Source organism: Acomys russatus, chromosome 3 (genome assembly GCF_903995435.1).
Source record: "Acomys russatus chromosome 3, mAcoRus1.1, whole genome shotgun sequence".
In the NCBI taxonomy this organism is placed as follows: Eukaryota; Metazoa; Chordata; class Mammalia; order Rodentia; family Muridae; genus Acomys; species Acomys russatus.
In genome coordinates this window covers 6,262,312-6,289,889 of record NC_067139.1, presented here as the reverse complement: position 1 = coordinate 6,289,889, position 27,578 = coordinate 6,262,312, and the positions used below count along the sequence as shown (strand labels likewise).

Genomic DNA, 27,578 nt, shown 5'->3' with positions numbered 1-27,578 from the left:
GCCAGCTAATTTGAATAATGTAAAATAGCGAGCTATAACTAATTAACCAATTTTGCTATAACCAATTAGATCTTCTCTGTGTCTAACTTCTGTTTTCTGTCTCTAAGCGTGGTCTGATCGTATTGGCCTGAATTCTCCTCTTGTTTTGCATCTGAGGACTAACCAATTCACTAATCGTTTTGTTTTGCTTTGCTTTGCTTTTAATTGCTCTGCACTACACTCTGTTGAATTTAATTAGTCTAAGAGATTTTCCTTTTAACATTCGTAACAGCATTTAGCATTAACTAAGTGACTAAGAAAGCAAAGGCTTCCAAGAACATGTCACTCAAGTTTTACATATCCTTATGGCTCCCTCTGCCACGTCTGCACCCCAATTACCTTGCTAACTTGGCATCTTCTGTTCTTATTTCCAACCTAGGAACAGAGTGTGCACACGTGAACCAGTGGTTTCGAATTTTGCTGTTGGAAACTAGAGTTTGCTGGAACACGCAGTAACAAAAAATAAAATAAAATAAAATAAAAAGCAAACAAAACCCCACAGCATCCCGGAATGCTTGTCACCCATCCCTTGTAGGAGTCCACTTTGAATAGAGGCTTGGCTCCTCTAATGAGGAGGCAGAGTGAGTGGTGGCAGCATTACACCATTTCTACCACACAGCTTAGAACCTCGAGCTTTCTGCAAAAAAGCACAGATGTTCATATCTCTGACAACAGCCAGAAGCGGCTGCCAACACATCAGCCTATTTCAAGAGAAAAACAGACACAAATACCAAATGTATGCCAAGTTCTCTCCCAAACAGTTTTCCCCCCTATTTTCTTAATCCATTCAGCTTGACTCTCTTTTTACCTTGCCCACCAAATACTTTCTGATCTCCAGGCACACATATTTAGTAATCACCAGCCGTCAGGGCTCAACTCCGTGTGCACCCTTCACAAACCCACTCTGTTCTATCTCCAAGTCTTAGCAAAATATCAAGGTTCATTTGGGGTCACACTCCATGTTCTCGCCCCAGATGAGATCCATCTTTGCCTATGCAGACAGGCCCCCAGATATCAAAGCTGAGAACACTTGAGCCGAGAGCTTCTGGCATATAATCAGGACTTCTGAACTCAAGGCCGTTTTGAAGCTGCCATCTCACTTCAGCCCTGGCTTCTTTGGGATTTGAATATGAAGCAAGGTGGATGAAAGCTTCAAAGGAAGAGGTGGTAAATTAAAGTCTTTATTGAAATAGGGATTGCTCTGGGTTTCAGTGAGTGTTCTTCCAACAGCGAGGATGAGAACACCCTTGTCTCTTCAGAGGCGAGGGATAGCCACAACAGTCAGCCAGTTCCTCTGGCCCAAATCACTTCCACTGCTCAGAGTGGACATCTGCAATGAAATTAACTTCAAGGGCACGGAGCCAAGCATGGTGTTTCTGCAGTGTCCTGGGCGAGACCAGAGACCACGTGTCCCCCTCAGATGCCGGCATGTGGTGCCTCTGTCCCCATAAAAATGGTGACCTTTAAAGAATGAGGGTCACAGTCCAATTGCATTGTGCAACAGAGATAACTGTGGCTCGTCGGGCCACTCGGCTCTGATGCTCAGAACATCTGGCAAACAATGCCGGCATGAGAAAATCAGCTTCCCTCTATGTCAACACTGTAGACTTCTCACCCCAACTTGATTCACTAAACAGGCACACAGTATTTACATGCTCAACATGGGGAAATACAAATGTGGCATGGAAACAAGCCGGCATTACTCATCAAAGTCGTTTTCAGCCCGGGAAGAGTCTTATTTATGAGTTTAAACAGAGAATTTACATCTTGCTGGCTGTGGAGCTGGATATTATAGCCTTAATTCATCCATCCCACCCCTGCTTCCGATCTGTGCTTTGCTTTGGCCTCGGGGACCAGGGTACAAGCCACAGCCCATGAGCGGCATTAATGCAGATGCTCTCGTAACTTGCCTGGTTCTTTTGAAGGGTCCAGCTGCTGGCAGGAATGTGCCAAACAGGATTTTGTTTACTCATGAGGCTTGGCTTTCAGCATTTTAAATGTTCTGTTGGGTTTTATTAGCAATGCAGCGGGTGTATAAGGACAGAGGGGGCTGGCGACATTTATGAATCTATGAAGAGTTTTAGAATGAGTAAAGAGGTTCCAGAGTCATGGGCCCCGGGGCAAGAACCAAAACTCACTAAAGTATCACGTCACACAGGCGGAGGTCACTCAGCCTGGGGGCAGCTCAAAGAGCTTTTCAGAGCTCCTTTGGGGAGGGGGCTGGCAAGGGCCTGACTGCCTAGGCTTCATAGTTAAAGCTACCGTTTGTTGGACCCTCCCATAGGCCACATATGTTCAGCACTGCATGGCCAAGTCTACTCTCCCTATTATTACCCCCACTTTACAGGGGAGGAAAGCGAAAGTGCACAACACTCCGTAACTCACTTAAACCGACAGCTAACTAAACTGAAAGGAGATCCAGTGCCAACTCTCTCAGGCTCCAGGTCCCACGCTCTTTGTCCTGAACCTAGCCTCCCCCATTACAAGTTATTTCCCAACTGTACATAACGAGAAAGCCTGCACTGGTCCTCTTCAGTAGCGCATGGCCCCCATCTAATGAGACAACCCGATACAAACCACAATTAAGACCAAACCCGCATCTCTCTTCCCAACTTCTAAAAGCTCTCCATGCCGAAGCTGGCGATAACTGACAGCTTTCCATTCACTGCATCATTTAGACATTACTCCAAGGATACACATCTAATGCTCTATGGTCTTTAGAGCCGTGAACGATGAAACTGTTCCTCCTCAGGGAAGTCCCCTCTTGAGGAAGGAAACTTCCAAAAGAACCCTAGCAACGATTCTGACAGCTGGTGTCAGGTTCGCTTCCCTCTCTCTTCTAAATGATAAGTGTCCTCTACCAGAGAGAATGCACTGGCAATCTCTAAAATACCACCCTCGGAAGCTGACGGCACCTCTCGCTCAGCTAAATGAGCTGCTTTCCCCAGTTTCTGCCCAGGATTTTACCACTCTGCTCTGCTGTGTGGGGATCCATGGACCTTGTGTGGAGAAGACTTGCTGAGGAAGAGAGTCCCCCGTAAAGTGAAGACCAAGGTCCAAGGACGACGGAAAAGGCCACTTCACGAGGCAACGCAACCTGTAGAGGACACTCAGGTTTATCTACTTTTCCTGCTAGCACCGGCCATGTGGGATGCTCAGAACTTCTAACACACCAGCTAGCTCACAGTTCTCTCCTACTGGAATAGCATTAGCATTTTCCTACCACACACAGGGGAAGGGGATGTGCAACCTTCTATGAGTCCTTAATATTCATGGGGAAATCTTCAAAATGCACTTTCAGAAAAATTGCCAGCTGGACGTAGTGCCTAGTATTCTGTAATTTAGCCCACAAAAGACTGGCTTCCCCTTAAGTTTCTGGCTTCCACTGACATTTGAATAAATTATATTATACTCCCCACCAACAGGTTGATATCAGCAAGTTGGGTGAGGCCTTGAAGACTGATGATTTAGCAATGTGGCCAAATTCTAGGAAATAAAAATAAGAAATAAAATGTGACCTAAAAGTAACACAAACTAGCAATCTAGAGAACTCTATAAAGATGACATTCAAATATAACTTGTTACACAAACAACCTGTCCTCCAATGAGTTTCTAAGGTCAACACTATTTAGAACTGGGCTTCTCAAAAGTTGTGGCCATCAGACTAACCTATCTTAATATGTGGGCCTCTAAAATAATTTGTCTCTTCAATTTTCAAAAGAATAACACATTCTCAAACAAATACCTTATTATCGTTACTATTAAGTTCACTTCAATTACAGAAGGAATGGAAGCAGATCCTACCTCATCAACAGATTATTAATTTATTCAATAAATATTTATTCAAGCTCACACAAGGGGCTGGGAAATGAAGATGAAAGATGAGAGGGCACAGCCTCCATCCTGAGAACGTTAAGTGTGGCTCTTTCCAACCTCTCTCTCTCTCTCTCTCTCTCTCTCTCTCTCTCTCTCTCTCTCTCTCTCTCTCTCTCCTGAGTGCCTGTGTGGTCAAGTTCCAGAGACTCTCCTACAGTGTGAGCACTAAAAACTCCAGAGAGATAACAAGGGTTATCTGGGATCCCTCCCTGAAGGGCCATATCACCCCCCAAGCCCCACCTTCTAACACTGTCACGTCAGCAGTTCTGACTTGAACTAGAAACTGTGGTAGTAGAGAGGCCGTGGCGCAGCAAACACCAACTGCAGCTATCAAAAGCCAAAAGGTTTCTATATTTTTCTTGTTTGTTTTTTCATTGTGGCTCCTAGAATATCTGGCACATGGGAAACAGTAGATGTGGATCTGCTGGAGGGACAAACAATGAAACTCTGACAACAGCTAGGTGTGATTGTCACCAGGGTATCCGGGCACCTTTGATAGTCCATGTGTAAAATGAGTTAAAAAGGCTAGACTGTCCTAAATGGATTTGTCATAGAATATAAAGGCTGTGATCACACCAAGTTTAACTGGAGGACAAAAGAAAGGCTAGGGTTAAACAAGGTTGAAAACTGTAATTATTGCAAGAATCGTGGCTGTAGGCAATCCCCACCGGCAGCATGCTAATTGATAGAATTCCCCTAAGGGTGCTTTATGCAACCTACCACTCTGATTGGGTGACAAGCCCTAGTTTCACAAGAGGCTCCAGCACGTGTCTGAGGTCTCTAGCACCTGTAACAGTTTAGCACACTTTGTAAGCCCTTAATAAATATTTGTTCCCAAGGGCCTCTCTAATCACTTAACAAAGGAACCATTCTTAACGGTCTCCTTTGATGTTAGCTGCTGCCACTGAGCTAGGGTGGATGTCTTTCCATTCCACCCAGCCTCCTCCACAACCTGGCCTGTGGAAAGTGCCTCGCTGTCTCTAGCCTTCAGTTTCCTCATCTATGGGAACAAGAATCCTAGTAATTAAAGGATAGTGATGAGGAAAATGGTGCAACATAAAGAGATCACAGCATCCTTCCAACAAGGGTGCCACAGAGGGCGGTCCATGCTAATCAGCAACACTGTCCCTCTCCGGCTTCCCAGCTTTGGCTGACATCGGTGCCTCCCCAAACTCTCCTTGAAACACCATTTTTCCAGACCAATTCTACTTAATACGTCTCTTAAAATTAGTGTAGCCTGGTCTCATCTCACGCAAGAAGCTGATGAAATCACAGCTTTAATGTGCTTCTTATACTTGTTCAAATGCACATGACAATGAACACAGAATTACATGATCATTCCTTTAAAGCCAGTCTCAGTGCCTAACTCTTTCCTGACATATCCTGAAAAGCATTACCGTGGGGTTCCCATCCGCCATCTTGTCTCCAGGGTGTCTGTGTCTTCTCTGAAGACTCAAACTCACCTTCGAGAACACTCGCATGGCCCTCCCCTGTCAGCACAGTGGTCCTCACCAACTAGGGGTTCTGGTTAGAAGATCCATGAAAGTCATTTACTATCTAAGAAATACATCACTATCAGTTAGTTCTTGAATGTCACCATAGGCCTATGTTGTCAGCCAGTGACATCACGCGGAGGCACCGGAAGGACCATGAAGATCTCAGCCTTGTGATTGACAGGGACATAGAGACTCCAGCAGCTGCCGCGGTCCTCTCACCCACCCCTCCTCCATCCCTCCCCACTCTCGTTCTCTGGCTGCCATGAGGTAAACGGCTCTGCCCTGTTCTGTGTCCCCAACTGTGTTGTGCTGCTTCTCCCAAGACAAAAGGCAACAGGTGCCCGGTCCTATGGACACCTCTGGAAATGTGAGCCACAACAAATCTTTATGCCTTTAAGTTGACCGCTACAGGCATTTTGTCACAGGAAGGCCAACTAGCACGGTTCCAGAAATGACTCATGGATTTCCAAAGAAAGAATGCCATGCCTAGTTCTCCCTTAAGCTCAAATGCTTAAAGCATTTTCCGGTCAAGCAAATTAGCATAGGCAATTACTTGGATTAACTGGTTTGACTAAATGGACAGCTTTCCTGACGTGAAATTGACGGAATAAAGCAACATCTCTATAATGGGCTAAATTAGCTGAGAGGTAAGGCATTTTTTTAAAAATTGGGTATGTGTGCATGGATGTTCATGTGTGTGCTCTCCAGTGTCTGCCTCAGTCACTCTCTGTGGTAGTTTGGGTGGGAACGATCCCCCATAGATAGGCTCATGTGTTTGAATGCTGCGGCAGTTGTACTGTGTGAGAAGATGAGGGGATATGGTCCTGGTAGAGTAGGTGTGGCTTTGTTGAAGAAGCATGTCACCGGAGGTGGGCAGAAGTGTGTCACTGGAGGTGGGTTTTGGGTTTCCAAATGCTCAAGCCAGGCCCAGAGCCAGCTCCTACCCCAGAGCCATGTCTGCCTGTGTGCCACTATGTTCCTGGCCATAACAGTGGTAGACTAAACCTCTGAAACAGCCCCACTAACATGCTTTCCTTTATAAGAGCTGCTGTGATTACAGTGTCTATTCACAGCAATAGAACATTGGCTAAGACACTCTCTTGTAAAAAGATTTCCTAATTATAATACTCATTATGTAAGTGTTTTGCCTGCGTGTACGTATACACATCACATGAGCGCGGTATTTGAGGGACCAGAAGAGACCGGTCACTAGAACCCTGTAAGCAGAAACATCATTTTTTTTTCAAAGCTGGAGTTTGAACGCTTTCACATTTTAAAAGCCTCAAAATGCATGTGGCAAACATAGTGGCACCTGGACAAGAACAGGAGACCTTTCTTGCCCAGCAAAAGCAGAGGCAAACAGCCCAGCCACCTCGGGTCCGCAGTACTCAGACTACCAGAGCCTACACCAATAGACGGTCATTCTGCTTCAGACGTCCACAAAACAGCAGAGAAGAACAGTTACTACTAGTCACGTATGAACTGACTTAGAATGATATTTTGCATGCATTGATGGACTCCAAATATTTAGCCCCTCTATCGATTAAAAAAAAAAAGAGTGTAAGTGTAGTTGATAATATCTTCGCTTTTAACGGCAATTATTCCAGAGCCCTTTTAATAGCTGCCACTTACCCATTCCAGGCTGTAGCAAATTATAGTCAGAGGAGACAGAAGCTGACAGCTCTTTTCTCCTGTGAATGGCAGGCTCTTCCATCGCACGAGGCCCCTGAGCCTCCATGTAGGTACATCCACCCTGGGCACACACAAATGCTGCTACAGGAAACAATAGTGACAATACCCAGACCAGTCAGCTGATCCAAGGACACACCCCCAGGTGTTCCTAAGGCATTTGCCAACGTAAAGGATACTCATAGTGTGTGGGTGGGTGGGGGAAGGGTTCATTTGAAAGGAATTAATAAGCAGACATTATTAATATTATAAACTTCATCTTTTGAGGACACACAGCCCAGGGAACAGAGAATTGGGTCAAAGACACACAGTAACCATAAAATTTAAATTATTTTTCAAGCTAAATTAGGGCCTAATGAAAGAAAAAAAAATAGAAGCTAGAATGATCGCTTTTAGCACCTGGAAAGTGGTACAGCCTGTCCCCAAATATTAAAATTGTATGAACACAAAAATAACTTGTAAGAGCTTGCAAAACTCAAAGTAACGAAGCCCGTTGTGTTGCTGGTTAGAATTGTGACTACAAGGAACATTCTATTCCAGACAGGGACCAAGCAGAACCAGCTAACAAGCATGTGTACGCTCAGAGCCCAGGAGCTCCTGCCATGTGAACAGTGATCAGGACCCAGAGTCTCTGGATAAATTCCTTCCTACAAGGCTGCTCTTTTTCAAGCAAAAGATCAAAACAATAAAATAAAACGGCGCATTAGAAAGACCCCTAGGAGATACATTTCACACTTTGTGTTTTCAAAAATTCAACAATTCAACAGACAAAAGGAGAGCAACACACAAATTAATCGCTGCTCAGAAGCTGTTTTTTAATTAACATTCTGTCCTTAATCCAAAAGCAGAGGCGAAACACAGACGTGGCACTTAACGCCTCTTGCAGGGAAGTGTTACCTTTCCCCCGAGGCTCTCTCTATTCTTGTTCGAATGTGTTTAAATCTTAGACGCAAAGCCTCGGCAGTGTGTGGAGCTCTATTACGCAAACAGCGTGGGATGGTGCCACCCAGAACTGTGCTTGTGGGAGGACACACGGAAGTCAGTCTTCCCTCTCCCGGTGAGGTTCTGACCATCTCGGGGAGGATGAGCGCGCGCACACACTTAGGGCTCTTCCTCAGTGGGAACGAGGGAGGTATGGAGAAGGGACTGCCAAGAGATAATGTAGGAGTTGCAAAGCAGCAAAACGCCTAATTTAAAATGTTGGCACTTCACATGTCTTGGTCCCCAGTGGCTTTGTGATTGTACGTCCTTTCTGGGGGTTCTGATAAACAGATGGAATGCGGTTGCTTACCTTTGTGACAGTCACATATCGAGGAAGAAGAAGAAGAAGAAGCAGCTAGAAGACAGCACCTCTCAGTGGTCAGTAGATAAGAAATTTGAGATGTTTCTTACTTGATCGCTTGTTTAGTGAGGTCAGGGTCCCCTGCTAGAGAAGCTCTCCACTGAGCTACAGCCCTTGTCCTACCTGGAACGTTGAAGTCTTTCCTAGAGGCGATGCTGTGGTGTAGATACGGTTTAAGTCTTCTAAAATGCCCATATTGGGAGCTTGGTGGCCCAGGTGGTGAGGTTAAACAGTATTAAGACCTTTAAGGTCTCTGGGGTCACTGACCTTGGAAAGGTTCTCATGGGTGAGCTCTGCTTTTCTGTCCTGCCGTTCATTCCTGCCACTCTTTGTGACTCAGTAGGGCCTAATCTAGAGACTAAGAGGCAGCGAAGGGGCTGATCAGTTGCAGCATGCTCCCATTTGGCCTTTGAAAATCCCTTTGTGGTTAGATGCTCTGTGCCAGGAAGTGGGCGTGCACAGCAGATTAAAAGATGATTGACAGGGCACCATGGTTAGGTTCATGTGCTCCAAGGCCAGCTGCGGAAACGAGGAAGAGGCCAAACACATGAACTGCGCTTTCTCTTTCTTTTTGTTTCCCTTCTTTTTTCTTTTTTCTTTTTTTTTAATTAATTTATTCTTGTTACATCTCAATGTTTATCCCATCCCTTGTATCCTCCCATTCCTTCCCCCCCCCCCCTTTCCCTTTCCCTTTCTTTACACAGAAGCATGGCATGATCCATTAGGGAGAGCTGCCTATCCACGAGGTCAGCACGGCTTTAGGAAGAAGACTCCAAAGACAGAAGTGAGTAGAATAAAGGATGAGGAAAGATCTAGAAGTCATCCAAAGATCTGCAGAAGGGGCTTCTTGCCACAATCACCTGGGGCTGTGCATAAACACGGATTCTGGGAACTCTCCCGGCATCAGAATTTCTGGTGCCAAGACTCAAGCTTAGTGTTTTCGTACTGCTCGGTGGCTTCTGGCGAGCTCTGAGTCTATTGGTGGCTTCATACTCCCAAGCATCTAAGCAATCTACTGATCCCTCCTTGCTACGCACTAGCCTCGTCTAGCCGTCTCTCTCAGCACTGACCGTCAACATGAAGCAGGACACAGGCAACAGTCAGTGGTGGCCCTGATTTTAAGTCATCTTTATCTCTTATTTATCTCTTAAGCACTAGACACCACAGGGCTCCATCAAGAACACCTTTGGCCTGCAGGAGAGCATCAACCACAGACTCTAGCTGAGTCCTCAGGGCTCCTTCTTCCCCAGGAGGGCAAATCACTCCCATATCCCTAGTTCTCAGCTTGGCTTTCAGCGCTCAAAGAATAAGTTGGTGAACGAAGTCCATAAAGGAGGCCACCTGTCTGTCCCACTTAGACTCAGGGAGCAAGTTCTGGCACTAGAAAAGCCAGCAATCTTGAAATCTGAACCATTGTGCAAAGAGAAGAACATGCTATGAATTTTTTGATTGTCATGAGCTTCCAAGTGATGACAGCATCGTTTTCCTATGGAAATTAAAATAGCATGTGTTTAAGACTGTCAGAAAACTTGAAGAACATAAGAAACAGTCACAAATGGTCTGCACTGTAAGGCCACTGGTGACTTATAACCAATAACGGCCTTAGACACAATTTTATAGGACAAGTAAAAAAATATTTTTTACATACATATCGATTACATACATACACACTTTTATATAAAATGTACCTTTGGCAAGGCCAAAGAACTCTCCTATTAGGTAATGACATTTTTCTTTTATCTTGATCTCACATGGGCAAAATTTTTACTTATACACTAGAAAACAAAACCTTTAAGAGTTTATAAATGTACCCTAAACAACTGGTCAGCAATTACAACCAGGATCTGTATAAGCCAAGACCCTCAAATACTTTTAAAGGAATTACACGACAGAGTCATGGGGTCAGGGCTCACAATTGACAGTTACAACATGGATGGTAGTGTCACCATAGCCAGGAGAACAGTGTTAAGTCACACAGGCCTGAAGGTCTAGCTGGTTCATCACGCTATTCTACCATCAAAAACCATGAGAAGCTCCGGAGACCACTGCTATTTGAATATGACTGGGGACTGTTCTAAGGGTCCTTTTAAAATGTAACCCCACTGCAAAGTGACAACAGTGTAGAAAGCTAATCTAACTGTAGTATTTAAAAGCAGAGATAGTGGAAGATCGTTAGCATTAGATAGGTCACAGGGTGGAGCTCCCATGACTGAACACTGGTTGTTTCTTAGAAGGCGAGGCCAAAATGGGCACGCGTGTACTCTCTTTCTCCTCCCATGTGATGGCCTGAACCAGCATGGAAATCATCGGGCATACCAGATACAGGCCCTCTGCCCGGGACTCCAGAACAGGGAGGCAAAGTAAACTTCTTCATAACGTTACCTAGCCTTAGGCATTTTCTTACAGCACGCTCACTTGGTCTGTATGAACAGAAGTGTTTCGGAGCAACTGAATGAAGGTAAAGTCTAAATCATAAGAACAAAGTTTTGGCCTCTCAACCAGTTCCCAGCCTACAGACCCAGAATAAAGACAAGGTCAGTTTCCTTTGGAAGTAAATCCTTCTATACTGCCAAAAGGGTAGCCTGCCAATGTTTCGCTTCTCCTAATGCACCAACACACAGCGTTTGTTCAGAGTGTCTGTTTAACGGAGAAAGGGAACAAGTCAGGCGCTTCAGGGACTGCTGGACAATGGTTTTGATGACACCAATTCCAAGAGACCCAAAAGTCTATGATAGCCCCAGCTAGAGAAGGAGCTCATGGGTGCCAAGTGGTCTGTGGAGTCTTGGGCTCCTCTCTCTCTCTCTCTCTCTGTGCCCCTGACACCATCCTGTGGCTATCTCTCAACGTCTGCGGTGGACAACCAGAGCTGATGTCTACAGCGACTGGCGGTGTCCTCCCACTGAGGAAGCAAGGGGTTGTCTGTTTTTCCTGCAGGGGAGAAGCTGGCTGGAGAGGGTTGGAGCATATGGTTCCCAAGGCCCAGTTCTGCTTCGTGACTTCCAAAGAGAGCTCAGCACTTAAGTTGAAAGTGGCTATGTGGGCATTATTTGCTCAGCTCAGCACTTGGACATCAGGATAAACCATTCCAACAAGGAAGAGCGCAGGCACTATCACATTTCAATTGCTAGCTGAAAAACCCTGATAGCTGCTCCAGATATAATATGTAATTATAGCCCAGAAACATAAATTATCAAGGTCACGGTCCTTCCATAATATAATAAATGGAGTATGGGCCACCACATATGTGGTCACGATCCCCACCCCACCAGTGTGTGTCACAGATGCCTGGTCACCCACAGGAGCTGGGGGAGAATGAAAAGAGAAGAAACTGGACTCTCCAAGTTCAACACGGGCTGTCCTGAGGACAAAAGTGAAGGGGACAGAAATGCTAAGGGCTGACCCATAAAAAAGCTTCGACATTCTTGCCAGATGCAGCCTTCTCTGTTTATGCCCCAAGGGTTCTGTGTGGTAGGAGATAATTACAAGGAGGCAGACAAGTACTGAACCTTCAGCAGACTATAATACAACCAGAGAAGGGCAGTGCTCTCCTCTGGCAAGCTCCTCAAGTCTGAGGTAGATCTGGGCCCAACGGAATGACACCGAGACAGTAACTGTTGCCTCCAGGGGATGGGATACTCCACAGCCAAAACCATGTGCCTTCCCACATCTGACACAATCTTTGACCCACAGCTAGGAGCTCTTCTGTCACAGTGACCTCAGGCAAGGGTGGTTGGTCTTCAACAAACTTTGGGGACAAGGAGAGTCACATGTCAATCATTACTGAATGTATTGCCTCTGGGGCCCTGACTCAGCCCATCCAAAAAGGGCATTTGGAAGTCTCTCCCAAAAGGATTGTAGAAGAACACAGAGCAAGCACACATGGATAACAACGCCTCTACACATCACCATTGGTGCCCCTTATGGGCTTAGTGTGGCACATCTACTTAAATCTTAAGGACAAAAGTCATTAAGCAGAAAGTAAGGTGACATAGGCACTGCCAGCACGGGGACAAGTGCATCCTGGAAGCCAGCGCTGGGGAATGCCAGATGTCTCCCACAAGACAGGACCACCTAGCGGCACTATGTGTACAGAGGGAGATGTGTGCTCAGGCACTTTTGAGTCCCTTTCTGTCACCAGCCCTACAGACTACACGATTATTTTTGTGTGATTTCTCTTCTGCCTGGCATTTGCCCTTCACATTCAACTTTCCCTGATTGCAGCTAAGCAGAAACTCTGAGCTCTGTTATCTGCTTGCTGGAAAAGAGCTATGTGTAGTCCCTTTCTGTCCCTCTGGAGACGAGCATAGGAAACAGGAAAGTAAAAAGGAGGCCATACCCTCCCCAGCTAGGTCTCCCCATGTCCCTTCTTGTCTGCACACAGCCCTCTCTTGTGGCGGTTGTGAACTGAGCTCCTCCTGTACACTGAGAGCAGCCTCCAGCTGCAGGGCAAATCAGGCCACAGCCAGAGAGATGCCTCTCCACATCACACAGGCTACTTCTCACACCTACCCGCCAACTGAACCCAGGACTCACAGAGAAACGGTCTCACTAAACACCGACAAAATGAAACAAGACAGCAAACACAGACTGGGTGAGCCAGTGTGGTGCACAGAGCCACATATGAAAGGATTAGGAAATAAATTAGACGAAACTTGAAGGATTTAGAATCCGTTTCAAGTGCACTGGAAGAAAATCCCTCCAGAATGGGAGACGGAGCTCAGGCTGACACCTGGGCAGCCTCTGGTCCCACCCTCTGCTGGCTGCCTCCTGAGGTTTGAGGCTTGCAGTTCCTGGTTCTCTCCTGGCTTCCTACCAGAAGACTGGTCCTCTGGTTCAGAACCAGCCAGAATCTGGCCAAGCAGCAGTCTTTGGATCCCCAAGACTCTGAGGCCCTCTCAAAAACTGAGCACCACACATCCAGGCCCTCTGTCATTCCTAGAGGCTGCCAGACCCGCAGCAAATCACTCCTTTAAATTGCTGCTTAAAACCTGAAGGATTTAAGCTAGGCACTAAATGGATTCTTTTAGAAATGGCTGCGTCTGTCTGTCTTATAGAAATTCTGAAAGTAGTAGTAGCAGCCATATTGTGCCTAATGTGAAATGACGTGTGATTTCCAGTTCAGGAAGAGCTTTTCACAGCATTGATTCTGCCCTGTCTGTCCTTAGGGTAAAGACATGGGTGAATTCTCATTGCCCATGAATAAAGGCCCAGACCCATGCTCCCTGTCAGCCTACCTCCCCAATTTAACACTGGGCTACAGAGCTCTGGACTTTACATCCTTCAAAACCGAAGTCCATCCTCCTCACTGCCTTCGGGAAGACCATTTCTTCACCACTTCCCCCAACCCCAGCCCCCAGGAAAATCCTTTATATATTTTTTCATCATCTCATGCTGACAACATTAATGCTTCTACTACAGGCCCTCACCGCACCAATAATTTCACATCACATGCCTCAGACCATTTGAAATGCCCCACGTAGGAGCTAGAGAGATGTTTCACTGGCTAAGAGCAGTGGCGCTGGTGTTCCACGGCCAGCATACATATGGTGGTGCACAACCAAATGCAATTCCAGTTTCAGAAGATGCCGGCACCTCTTCTAGACCTCGGCAGGTCTGTAGATGGTGCACTGGCATGCATGCCAGCAGAACACTCATACACAAAGAATAAAATAAATAAATCTTTTTTAAAAATTATTTTTAAGAAACACATATATGTAGTTTTGGAACTCCATGGTGAATGCACATTTCTTGCCTAGAAACTGTGTGTGCAAACTTGTATGTGTGTGCTGTTCTGGAAGCTTCATAATGATGCAGAGCTGGGATTCAACATGTGTGAGTGAACGAATGAATTTAAAATAAACTCCAGTCAAACCCTGGGGGCAAATCTGAATTCAGAAACAATTAAGAATTTAAGGTAGCCAGGCCTGGCGGCACACTCCTTTAATCTCAGCACTCGGGAGGTAAAGGCAAGCAGATTTCTCTCTGAGTTCATGCCCAGCCTGGTCTATAGACTAAGTTCCAGGACAGCCAGGGCTACACAGAAAAACCCTGTCGGGGGGGGGGGCTGTTTGTCCCTTTCCTGAAAGTCAAAGGCTCTGATGTCTTTCTAGCAATAAGGGCTGGTGTGCCACAGGGGCTTCTCCGCCGCACACGATCCTAAGCACTTTCTTTGGCATGTGTTTCAAATGCATGGACCCCTTCTTTCCACACTGGTTCTTCATTTGAAAAGAAGAAATCCATTATTAGGCCTGTTATCAGTCCATTTCTCTGGGCCTTGGTTTGATCTGGTTATGAATCATTGCCTTAAAGTCAGCTGTTCATTGTCTGACAGAGATATGTACTTTGAAATAAAAACTGACCATGAACTTTTCACAGTGACCCTCGCAGGCCTTAACTGACCTCAGACTTTTTCATTGTATACTTTCATATGCAAGAATTATTAGCAGCGCATTTGAAAAGATTTTAAATGAACCTCAGTCAGCAATAAATACAACAAAATGTCTACTACACAGAACGGTGTCTCCTGTAAATGGGATCACCATTCTGCTCTCTTCTCTCTGCCTTCTTGCAAGCAGCTAGCTATAGATTAGGCAGCCAAGACTGAGACTCACATGACTGCCCTTCCACATGCTCCTGAGAGGACAAACTGCTCCTCATCTGTGCTCACCAAGTACTGTGACCCACTCCACACAGTGTTCCAAAGCCACACGCTCAACCGAGGCAATCCTGAGCATCAGAAACGGAGGGCACACTGACAGCTGGAGGTGTCTCCAAAGACAGAGCTGCAGAAGAGGGCATCGCTGTGGGGTGGGAAAGGGAGGCAAAGCTCTCGGGAACTTTGAACTGTTGGTTTACGTGGTGCATGAGCACAATTATCCGGTTTCACCAGAACTCTGCATCCTAGGACACAGACATTTCAGAGACTCTTTAAATATGTCTGACACTGCAGGCACCAAGCCTGATGGGCAGGAAGGAGCAACCGCTGCTCATTCAGAAGCTGAAGGTTCACACCACTCTTCTTATAGACCAAGGGTAGTTTGTAATTTGTTGGGTCCAACCAAGATCTTCATAAAATTGGTGCTCCGATGAGCGGCCATTCGTGACTGCAGCAATGGTCTTGCATCCACAGTAAAGTCCGGAGGAGTCCTTTCCACTGGCACTCACCCCCCCTCGAGCCTAGGTTTCCATCCGTGATAGTTTAGTGTCTAAAGCTGTCTATCTTTCTTCTAATCCACTCGCAAAAGCCATTACCAAATGACCATTGGATGGGCACCTGAGCTACTGTGTAAGAAGTTAGTATGCCTGTGTGCTAGTTGCTGCCTTCCTGGAGGAGCTTACAGAGCAGAGCAATTCCCCCAAACAAGCAATGGCCAGAAATAACAAGCAGAAATGGGAACAGTAGCATGGCTTCAAGTGGACATGGAATGAAACGTCTTACATGGAACATTTTGAAAAGTGAGAAAGTTGGTACCGTTAACTCTGCTAGAATAGTGAAGCTGTTATGGGTCCCTTCCTTCGGGCCATGACCCTCCTCTTCTTCCCTTTCTGTCTTACGCTTAGAGTAACTTTGAATCTGTCTGGCAGTCTAACGAGCCAGTGCAGGTTAAAGGAGAAAGTTGAACACTTGACACCCACCCACCTTCCACTGAAACTTTAAGCAGTCAGGGACTTTCAAGAAGGTTCTAAGTGATTCACAGGGGATGTTTATGAAGTGTTTGGGGACCACTGAGCTTCCTTTACAAACAGCATAATTTTTTTTAAAAACATAGTGCATCTGAAGTAAATACCCACACATTGCTACACACTACTTTAGGGGTTTCTCACAGAGCTCACATCTGTAGTTGGACAGGTATAAACAGCTCTTTTCCAGAAAGCTAGGACTGAAGGACAGGAAGAGCCCTGAACAGCAACCTCCATTCTCTTTCCCCAGTGGAAAGTAACCGTAAAGGGAAATTCCAGGCTAGCTGAGATTGAACTAGGAGATACATATGGACTTACATGCGCTTTCATTGGGCACATCAAATTGGTAGCATCATCTATTATATTGGTTCACTGAACTTACAGCTGATGATATTTATCCTAATGTGGCTGTTCAAGCTTCTGTTTCTGAAGCAAAGGTGTGTGAAGCAAAGTCTAGTTGTGCTTTTAAGAGGAATGAATGGCTCAGGCCCCTTAATGAAAATTAAATAGCCTGGCGTGGTGGCGCACACCTTTAATCCCAGCACTTGGGAGGCAGAGGCAGGTGGATCACTGAGTTCGAGGCCAGCCTGGTCTACAAAGCAAGTCCAGGAGAGCCAAGGCTAACACAGAGAGACCCTTTCTCAGAAAACCAAAAAGAAAAAAGAAAAGAAGAAAAGAAAGAAAATTAAACAATCAATGTTGACTCTTTAATGAGTATAACAAGATGACGGTGCTAAAATACCTCCACCGAAAACACTGACAATATCAATGACATCAACAACAAGAACAGCGAAACTGAGGCACCAACCCCACTTTGCAGCCAGGACTAAAGCTACCATCTGACAGATGTGAAAATTGAAGCTGACCAAGATAATGCATTTATCCCACCCATCTGACTCTTGAAAATCAGCTAGAAACCTCCATTAGCACGTCCATGTTTATTTAGTTCCAAACTTCAAAGAACCATTCTTTTCCTTTCCCCAAATCCAATCAGTCCTCAAATCTTCCATTTGTTTTCTTTAGTGGGTGGCTGCAACACTGTCCCCCTTCCCCTCTGTCTGCTCTGGCTGGCAGCCAGCTGTGGGGTCTCAGTTGGGAAGTGGGGGGTGGGGCAGCCTTTCCTCACAGCAAGCTCACTGCTGTACTTATTTATTGCTTTCCCCAAGACCCCAAGTGTTTACTTGTGTCAATTTAGTAGACAGAGCAGGGAAGTGTCAACCTTCCTCAGATCCTCTTCCTTGCTTAGTGTCAAGTCTTTTGTCCAGGCTGAGGCAATGGGACAGAGTCCTCATTAAACTGGATTGACTGTTTTGCTTGCCCGAAGAGACTTCTTCAGCTTTCCTACCCATTCAACCCAATTTCTAGCTCTAGGCGGAAATGAGTCCAGCCCTCACCCAAGCATTCCTCCACCATAGACTGCTGAGTGATCTTTCTTTAATAATAAGTTTTCTACATCTTTCTCAAATGATTATCTGTGTACTCCTTTCCCTGTGATCTGCCAGCTTGCAGTACTGGTGGTTACAATTATCTCCTAACTGATCTTCTCTTTCTCCCCTGGCGAAGCTCCCAGTGTGGGGGGCCTTGAGCACAGGACACACAGAGCTGCCAACATGGCTGTGGCACGGCTGACTGAGGGAATGGTGAAGTGGGTGAAGTACTGTGAAGGGTTAAGCCTACAAGTAACAGTTCAATTCACAAGTCTTTATATGTATTAAAGACCCATATTTATTGATATTTTGTGTGTGCATGTGCGCACGCATGCGCGTACGCACATGTACACACAAATTCTGTTCAAATGCCAAGTACGGAATTCAAGGTTTTGTCCACACTGAACCTGCACTTTATTACTTACCTACATCTACTCCACATTGCTTTTTAAAAATATTATTTAAAAATAAAGCTTTTTTAATGCTTCTTTTATGCAAATCCAGGCAGATGTTTTTTTTCAAATACTCTGAGCCAAAGAACAAATGATGATTGAGAAAACAGTTCCAGTGAGCCTAAGTCACTCACTGCAGTGGAGCAGGTCCAAGGAGGATGGGAACGTATTCATTCCTTGATAAAAATGTAGCTTTAACATGGTTCCCACTCAGTGAAGGTGATGAGTGTTAGAGAAAATGGAATTTAGCAGCTAACAGCAGCCCTCTGTTTCAAAGCACCTTTCACTATTAGGTAAGACACGCCTCTTTCTGTCTCTCTGTCTCTCTCTCTCTCTTGTGTATGTGTGTGCATGCATGCACGTGCGTGCGTGCATGTGTGCATGACACTTACTACTTACTACAGGAAAGAATAGGCCCCATTTCCCCCAAGCCAACATGTTTACCTAGTAGTCATTTCCGCCAAGTGGCCTGTAACTGGAGTAACTAAAGTACCGGTCCACTGTAAAAATCTAGGGCATGGTAGGGCAGAGCAGTGTCGGGGTGGGCAGGAGTCAAGTTGAAACCATCCTTACTGAGTGTTATTGGAATTCACTCTTCACTCAGCCAAAAAAAAAAGTACAGTCTGACCAAAGCACTCCCTGGCTCAACCTCCCAAGCCACACGCCTTCTGAAGGCCACAGGCAAAGCCAGCTGCGGTTTATACATTTGGGTTAAAGAGCCCCAACACAGAAAAAAAATATTTTGAAATGCATTATGCTTCAAAATTAAGGGTAATTGTGTGTAGCAGCCTGGAAAATATAGCTCATGTAGTACATTCGGCCACTGAACCCCACAGAACTCTGGTGCTCCAGATGCAATCTTAAACTGAAAATAAAAGGTACAAAGGGCGGAAGGAAGGGTGGAGGGTTGCTCCAGAGCTGTGGCTCAGCGGAGGCTGCTGCCTTGGGGAGACACAGCTAATACTCAATGCAGAGGTGGGTTCTGTGCAGCGTAAGCCACTGGCTACAGCTCTCAACACTGTAGCAGCCGGAGGGGGCAAGGAGAAGGTTGGCATAGAATTACATAAGAAAACAATGCCACAAGATTGTGCAGAAATCTAATACAGAGAGTGGGAAAGGACTTCTTCCTGTCCTGCTACAAGGTCCTAGCGCCCTGAGAGAACATCCATTATCCTTTACCAGCTGATCAGCCAAGGGGCAGGTGCCAAGCACAGGGGCAGATTGTCCTCAGTTACAGACTCCAAGTAGACATTTCTTTACCCTGTGACCAGGCCTCTAACTGAGCCAAGCTGATGCTTGCTAGCACCCCGACTCCGTTTACCCTCTAACTGTTATGTAAAGGTCACAGTGATTGCTGTAACTGGTAGCCAAACTCAAAACCTTGCTAGAACTGGGACAGGAACTCGCTGTGTAGCTTTCTTCAGCCTGGGCTGCAGGAAGGCGAGTCAAGTCAGACTTATAACCGGTTGACTTAGGAAGACAATTGCAACTTAGCAGTGAGGGAAGTTAGGGAGGAGACTAAAGCAAACAAATGGACATAAGGGGTGAGTTTTCCACCTGTGAGTACACTGCCTTAGTTTAGCCCCCAAACAATAACCAGTGACAGAAAACTGGGGCACTTAAAACCGAGGTTGAAAGTCTGGTCAGATTGCTCTTCAGAAACTAAAGCAGAGGTTCTCAACCAGGCAGGGGAGGGGAAGGGAGGGCTGGGGTTGGCACCCCCAAGCCACACCTGCAAAATGGGGCTACAATTTTGGTTGTTCCTGAATGCCAATGGTGGTAGCTAGTGAACAGAGAGCCAGGAAAGTTGGTGGGCATCCTGCAATGGATGGAAAAGTCCTCAAAAGACAGAATTAACTAGTTCAAAATGGCACCAAAATAAAGGGCAAATAAAAGGGGGAAAGGTCTGTAAGTAGAAAAATAAAAGCAGCAACCCCTGCACTGTCCAAGGAAGAGTCATCCTTCTTAATAGACTCAGTTCTCCAGTTCCCTCAGTGAGTATTAATCCGTGGTCAGAAGAAGCAATGCAATGACAAACTGACAAGTGCACCACAAAGTATATCCCCCTGCCAACTGGTTCCCTCCCACTGGGTTCCACAATTTTGCCTGCACAATAACTCATCCACAATTTAAGTGCTTTTGTCTAAAGAATCTGTTATCCTTGCAAAGTTTCTCTCTCTCTCTCTCTCTCTCTCTCTCTCTCTCTCTCTCTCTCTCTCTCTCTCTCTCTCTCTCTCTCTCTCTCTCTCTCTCTCTCTCTCTCACACATTAAAAATTGACTCCAATATCATGACCTTGGCTGACAGGTAAATGAGAGCCCACAGAGAGATCTGGATTCAAGGCTACAGGCAACTTGAGAATGCAGCATCCAGAGAAGGATCAATTCTGAAAGTCTCCATCTCCAGCGGTAGGAGAGACATCCCAAGCTGGATGTCATGGCAACCTGGGGCACATCCAGCTGAACTAAGGAGAGTTCTTCTGTTGCTTTTCTCTTTACGGCACTGAGACTCAAACACAAGATCTCACAAAGGTCAAGCACATGTTGTGTCACTGAGCAGAGCCCCTATGAAGCGAGGTCGTATGTGTGTACATGTGTGCTCATGCATGTGGAGGCCAGAGGACAACTGCGGGTGTCATTCTTAAGGTACTCCTCACCTATTTTTTCGTCAGCATTTCTTGCTGACCTACAATTTGCCAATTTCACAAGCTCTACAAGGGACCAGTAGGTTCTGAGTCTCCCTCCATGGCCCCCACCCACCTCTCAGCTTCCTTATATGGGTTCTAGGGATCAAACTCAGGGCCCTGTGTCATAAACGCAGGTACTTTATCAACTAAGTCATACCCTTATCCAGCTCTGGTTTGTTTGTTTCTTTGTTTGTTTGTTTGTTTGTTTGTGAGAGTGGTTGGCTTTTTTACTTTTGTTGTTGTTGTTGCGGTGGTGGAGGTGGTGGTTGGTTATTGGTTCGTTTTGGTGTTGGTTTTAGATGGGGCTGTCTATAATACCTACACTGGCCTCACAAACATCCGGTTCCCAATATCTCAAGATCTGGTGTCATAGGCAGAAGCCACCATGCTTGTTAAGTCACGGGCACTCCTAACACGCAGGAGTGGAGATATCTCCTGATAACATTGTGCCAACAAGATGAGCAGCTAACCACCATGGTGTTGGAAAAAAGAAATGAAAGTAGAAGAGAAATCAGAAGAGTTAAATAAAGCTCAGAGGCAGTGTCCAAACACCCCTGTGGCATGCCATTGCTCTAGATAACACCACCATGCTGATGGCTCCTTTTCCTTCCAAAACAGTATGCCATGGGAAAGGGCGTTGGCCGTGGGATGAAGGGTCACACCCACTTCATGGCCTAGTCGTACAGGAACAATGCTTCATGCTGCCTCACCGTGGCATCCATCCCCTAGCTTACTGGTGCTTATCTGGAAACATCGCCACGCCCCTCCTGCACAGCCATCCCAGAGAGGAGCAAGTAGTAAGCTGCCAGCACTATTCTACTGAGAAAAGTTGCATCCCCCACATTAACTGTTAGAACTAAAATAGTCCAACTGTAGCATCAATTCCTAAAACTGAGGCTCCAATTATAATCTTGCTCAGCTTCTGGAAACCGGTGTTTGTGGGGGCTCAGAATGCGAAGGAGCACCTCCTTCCATTTATACATGTGACTAAGTTCTCTACTCAGCGCGGGGCCAGGTTGCTGCTGTGGCTAATTCCATTTGCTGAGACAGAGTTCCTTCACCCACACATATGCCTACCTCAGTACTTCACTGTGGGCCTCACTTTAGTCTGCTAACAATATTCTGCTCCAGTTGCGCCTGCACCTATGGAGGCCAAAACACAAGCAGCTAATTTAATCATTGATGGTGGCATGGCGGGGCTTGGCAGGCTTCAGTTCCGCCTACTACAGATAAAGCTGCCATTCTTAACACTCAGACAACTTCGATTATCCAGGAAATTGAATACAGCAGCCAATGTGTGAATGCGGTATACAGAGTGGCTTTGCTGAGCCTACGAATGCCATGTTGCACACCGGAGCGCTTTCTAGGACCACACACATACCGCAGAAGCCACACCTTGTCTGCATGGCTGGCCTTCATGGCCCTTCTGATTCAGATGCTGGTGAGGTTCTCGCCCTTTGGCTTTGTTCTTTGGCTAGCCAGTCTTAAGCTCAAGTCAGCAGGAATACCTAATCTAATAACCCATCGCAGCAGTGCGGCTACTACCGAAACAGCATGGCTGCTGCCGTAAAACTCCAAAGGTAATTAGAATCATGCACACAGGGAATACCGGGGGGTAAAATAGGAGAGGAAAGGTCCAGCAGAGTAAACTTCCAGAAGCTCAAAGCTAACACTTGGCCGCAAAACAGTGGCTGCTTTTGATTTCCTTCTGAGTACAGCGAGAGCTACCTGGGGATGGCTCGACGCTGCATCATTGGAGTAAAGACTTGGTCACTTGGGTCCCCTGTCCCTCTGAGATGGTTGTGGTGTCTAGGCCTGGCACAACGTCAAATTCTATAAACAGTAGCATTTTTAAGGTGAAGGCAAAGGCTGACACTGCACACGGCTCGTCTGGAAACAGCATCTTTCACAAGAAATTAAACTAACAATATTTTGTGAAAGGGAAACAGCTAGACGCTTCTGAAAGCATGGCCCCATGGATTTTTTTCCATGAGAATTCCTGGCAAGTTGGTGGAAGAATTCTTAAAACCTCTAGTATTATTAAAGCATATTTTTAAAAACTCAAACCTATGTGGAGTATATAAGACTCAGAGTCTGTTCTGGGTGGCTCCTAAGGACATGTGCATGTATATACATGTATGCGAATAGGCATATGCATATGTGCATATGTGTGCATATATGTGTATATACATGGATATATATATGTATGTATATGTCCTTCCAGCCCTTGTTTCTATGAAACAGCATCTTGCTATGTATTTCTAGCTGGTCTTGAACTAGCTATTAACCCAGGCTTACCTCTAATTCAAGATCCTTTAACCTCCCCCTCCCCTGAGGACTGGCCTTCTGCTTGCTTCTGTTTGTGTTGTATATAGCTGATCTGAACCTGCTAAGTGGGTATCAGGCTCTCCTCCTGGGCTTCAACCTTAAGCAAACAAAGCACTATGTTCGTTGACTTGAATTGACATTACACAACTCTTGCAGCAAACACTCGAGGCTTTGTAAGGCAGAGAGGTTTAGTAACCTCCCCCACCTTCTCCAAACTCAACAGGATGTCTAAACCAAGCTATCTACTTGGATGGCTGCAGGCACTAAAGAGTGGTTGCCAACTTCGGTGAGAAATCTTCCGGCCCACCAGCCCACCATTCCGGATCAGGAATGGTCCCTCGGAAGCTTCAGGGCTGGGCCACATCGTGAAACGTGCACCGGTGCACTGCTTGCCATGCCCCCAGCCACATCCTCTGGGCCAGAGCTTGAAAGCCCTCCCTTCCTGCACACACCTCTCCCCGCCCACTCACACCAAATACCCAAAGCAAGCAAAGTCCTTGAAAGAGACTCTAGTGCTGACCTTCATTGGTGCTGAAGTTTCAGAAAGGCTACCACTCAGCAGATCTTGGGGAAGTCCCTCATCTGTCTGCTTCCTTTTCTTTATCTTCCCCCTTTCCCAGGACTTTCTCTTGCTTCTCCTCTTCATGTGTCTCCCAGCTTTTCCCTCTGCCTCCCTCTCCTGGCCCTGCTACCAACCTCTTCCCCTCTGTCTTCAATTCAGCTTCATCTCTTTGAGAGAGGGAAGGATGGGGTGCATATGCGGGCCACTTGCTGCTGCTGATAATGCCCATCATCCTGAGGAGTACTTCTTTGGCTTAAAGCAACTCGGGCTTTGAAAAGACATCCTCCAAGGAGAGAGGGGGCTACAGCAGATCAGGAACAGTTGGGCTTTTAATAAAATGCCTTGGTTTTCCTATGCTGGCCCAAGCAATGGCCTCTTTGAACCTTTCCCCAGCCTGCAGTTCTTAGTGAGGGATCTAACCAGGGCAGAATAGAGTGGTCTGAGTAGAGTGGGGGGAAGGAGACCAGAATATGGTAAAAAGCCTGGCTTCCCACTCAGTACTAACACTGTGGGGTTTTCTTAGTATGCTTCCCCAGTGGCCTCTCCCGGCATAGACAACTCTCTGTCCATCAGTCAACAAAACCTTTACAGAGCACATCACTGCCCTGTGCCGGAAGTGAACCTAACGCTGTGAACAAGGTCACCAACCTGCTCAGACTTCCATCCTAATGGCAGAGACAACAACAAGATAATCAGGTGACTAAAGAATGACAAGAAGTAATAAATAGTGGGAGGGAACCACGGGTAATACCAGAGGACTCAGGCTTTTAAACTGACAACTGAGTACAAAGGCCTAAAGGAAGCCAAGGATGAGTCATCTGAACATGCACGGAAAAGATCCTCTGGCAGAAGAAAAGCATGTGCAAAGGTCCTGGGGAGAGAAAGCAGCAAACAAGGAAAATGTAAGGGAAGTCAGAACTGCTGCTGTGTGGGGCATGGCCATCAACTATATGACCACCCACCCTGTGGCCCAGTTACTGTCCGGGCACTGAGTTTCCACAGACTGTGGTCTCCCCAAGCTTCCTGTTCCCCATCTAACTCTCCCCTCTCACCATAAGGCCCCACAGTTGGGAGGCGTTCCGTCAGTTTGCCACTCCATCTAACTAAACAAGAACCGAGTAGCAAAGAGAGTAAGAAAGGCCATATGCACATATCACCACAACTCTGAAAAGACAGCAACTGTGCCATAGTAAAGAGCAGAAGATCAAAAGGTCAGCTAGGAAGGAAGGAGGAGGAGGAAGGGAGAGACGGAAGGAGGAAGAAAAGGCAGGCAAGAGAAAATAAATATGGACTCGTCTGTACAAGCCTGCAAGTGACCTGGCTCTAAACTCACTAGAATCCCCAGTCCTGTGAATTGAGGGAATGGAGGAGCAAACCTTGAAATCACCTTGGGAAGCTGCTGAAGAGGGCCGGCACGTGGAGGCCATGACCAGAAGCATTTAATGGCCTGCCTCTATCGCCAGCTTTCCTAACCTAACAGTCATTGCAAGTAAACTGGATCTTCCAGTCTCAAGTTGCTCTCAAAGATTTTTGGTATGCAAACGCTGGTTATTTTTATATTGTACAAAAAAGAAAATAAAATTCAGAGATTCTTCCCTGGTGTCCCTCAAGTCACAATCTATTCTCTGTATCCTATGTTGTAGGGACTGGCCAGGGGCAGGTGGCTTGGCTCGGAGTCTCTGGGTGCATTTCATTGAGCTCACTGGGCCTCGGGAGCTGTCCAGAGGCCCTCGGAGCTGTCCCTGCTGGGGGCGGGGGAGGGGGTCCAAACTCTGCAGAGTCGGGTCAGTTCAAGTCTTGGATCAGCTGCCTAGTTCAAATGGTAAGAGAGTAGGTGGGAAACAAGCCCCATCCCCGAGGGTCAATGGGAGAGCGCCCTCACCACCATGATGCGCGCGAGCACACACACACACACACACACACACACACACACACACACACACAGACACACACACACAGACACACACACACACACACGCCTGGCGCGCGCCCGCGACACAGCCGACTTCTTTACCCCACACAAGCGCACCGCGGCCGGCTGAGTTCAGGGTTTCCTCTTCCTCAAAGCCGCCGGGCCACCGCGGCCACCGCGGCGCTGGTTCCCTCCCCAGCGCCCTAAGCCCGCGGCTCTCCCTGGAAGTCGCGCTGTACGCCCTCTCCCACGCCAGCCTCTCCTTCGAAGCCCCCACCGCCCTCCCTGGCCCCAGAGGAAAGCCCGGCGTAGCCGGGGAGGCGGGTCTTCCTTAGCGAATGCCTGCTGGGGGTCCCCACAACCCACCGCGCCCCATCCCAGGCGCGCGCTCTCCGGGGATCCCCCTCCCGTCTGCGGCACCCGAGGAAGCCGGGGAGTCCTCGCCGCCCGCTTGGACTCCGCGCAGCTCTCCGGCTTCAAGACTGCCGGCCGCTAGGTCCCGGGAGCACTCTGCTAGGTCCCAGCACCCCTACGCCGGTGGCGCAGCCCGCCGGCGCCCCCTCCAGCCGACCCTGCCCCGGTTGTTTCCACGAGTCTCGACCCCGTGCCCCATTCGGCGCCGCCCCCAGTGTCCGTTGCCCCCATGCCCCTAGTCACCCGGGACCACCATCCCACCCTACCCCACCCCCGCCTCTGCCCAGACCTCCCAACTGCAGCGCGCCCGCAGCCCCCACCCGCCCGCGCCGCGGGGCCCCGTGAGGAAACAAAAGTGTTTCCGCGGCGCCCTCCTCTTGCCCCGGCCCCCGCCCGGGCCGCCGAGGTCAGCGAGCCCGGCGCCGCGCCAGCCTAGCAAACTTTACAAACCTGCCCGGGGTCGCTGGACGCGGCGAGAGGGCTCCCAGAGGCCGGAGCGCCGGCACCCGGGCCGTAAACCGGTGCCCGAGGCTCTGTCGCCCCTCTCGGGGCTGCGGACGCCGGTGGCTCTGCCTCTATCTCTTGCCCATCCTCGCCCGCTGCCGCTGCCCGAACGCACGCACTTACACTCGGGTCGCCGGCCGCTGCCGCCGGCTGCCGCTGCTCTCACTTCCTCTTCCTTCCTCCTGCTGGCCAGAGACACATCTTGCATCTAGGAGCATCCCGCGAGCTGCTGCGAACTCTCCTCCCGGGCAGCCGCCTCCGAGGAGTTGCCGCTGCCGCCCCCGGCACCTGCGCGCGGACACGCGTGGTTGGCGCGCTTGCTTCCCGCCCCCCACACTGCTGCCCTCCTCCCCCCCAACCCCCCGCACAATCCCTAGGACAGGGTGCCCACGACTTTTTGAAGTCCCCCTACTTAAAAAGAGGGAAATGTCACACAGTATGCACACCTCAGCTCTGCTATAAATAATGTGTGCTGAGCATGACTTCTCTGATGAGCTCAGAAACTGCGTTTTTCAGGCACTAATTAACTCCGTCACCCTCGTAGCGCCACCTCTGCGGGACCAAGAGCGCCTGGTACCTTTTTTAAGCTTTCATTTTGGACACCTTATTTGAGATTTTCCACCGAAGGGGAAACTTGGGTGGGCTGTTTTAAAACAAGTCCTCGAAGAAGCTGCTGTGTATGTGTCGCCGACACAGGATGGCAAAAATAACACCATTTCTTCTCCTCCATTGCCTGTGACTTTATTATCATAGGCTAAACTCCAACAGAGTCCCTTGTGTGGTATAGCATGGCATAAAGCAAGGTGTTCTAGCCTAAATTTGTTATTTGTGGTTATGGTATTATTACTGAAGTCATGAAATGTACCTCAGTAATTTTCAAAGCAGAAAGCAAACACAGTTTACTCCCAACCTAACCTGCCAGGCAGGAGGGAAATGATAGTTGGAAAGTTCAGGAGAAACGCCTGTCCATTCGGAATTCCTCCCTGGAGAGGGCAGGGAGATGCTGTACACGTCCTATCTCTAGAAAAGAGGGAGGGGCTGGGGCACACCGTAGAAGATAGCAGAATCTAAGGCAGGAAGCAACACTCCCTTTAAGATTAGTCACCAGAATATTTAAATACTAACCCAGTGCTAACTGTCCATTAGCAGCCATTAGGGAGTTAGCATGAAAA

General features: G+C 47.5%; 1 protein-coding gene across 4 annotated transcripts in view; it reads right to left on the bottom strand.

Moving 5' to 3' along the window:
• Elmo1 (engulfment and cell motility 1) overlaps positions 1 to 26,700 on the bottom strand; it is a 510,606-nt gene extending 483,906 nt beyond the window's left edge. For 2 of the 4 annotated variants that reach the window (XM_051168294.1, XM_051168265.1), the window contains exon 1: positions 26,530 to 26,700. The gene's annotated coding sequence lies outside the window, so the exon portion shown is untranslated. The other 2 variants (XM_051168256.1, XM_051168274.1) reach the window with 2 other exon arrangements.
• Positions 26,701 to 27,578: the final 878 nt, after the last annotated feature.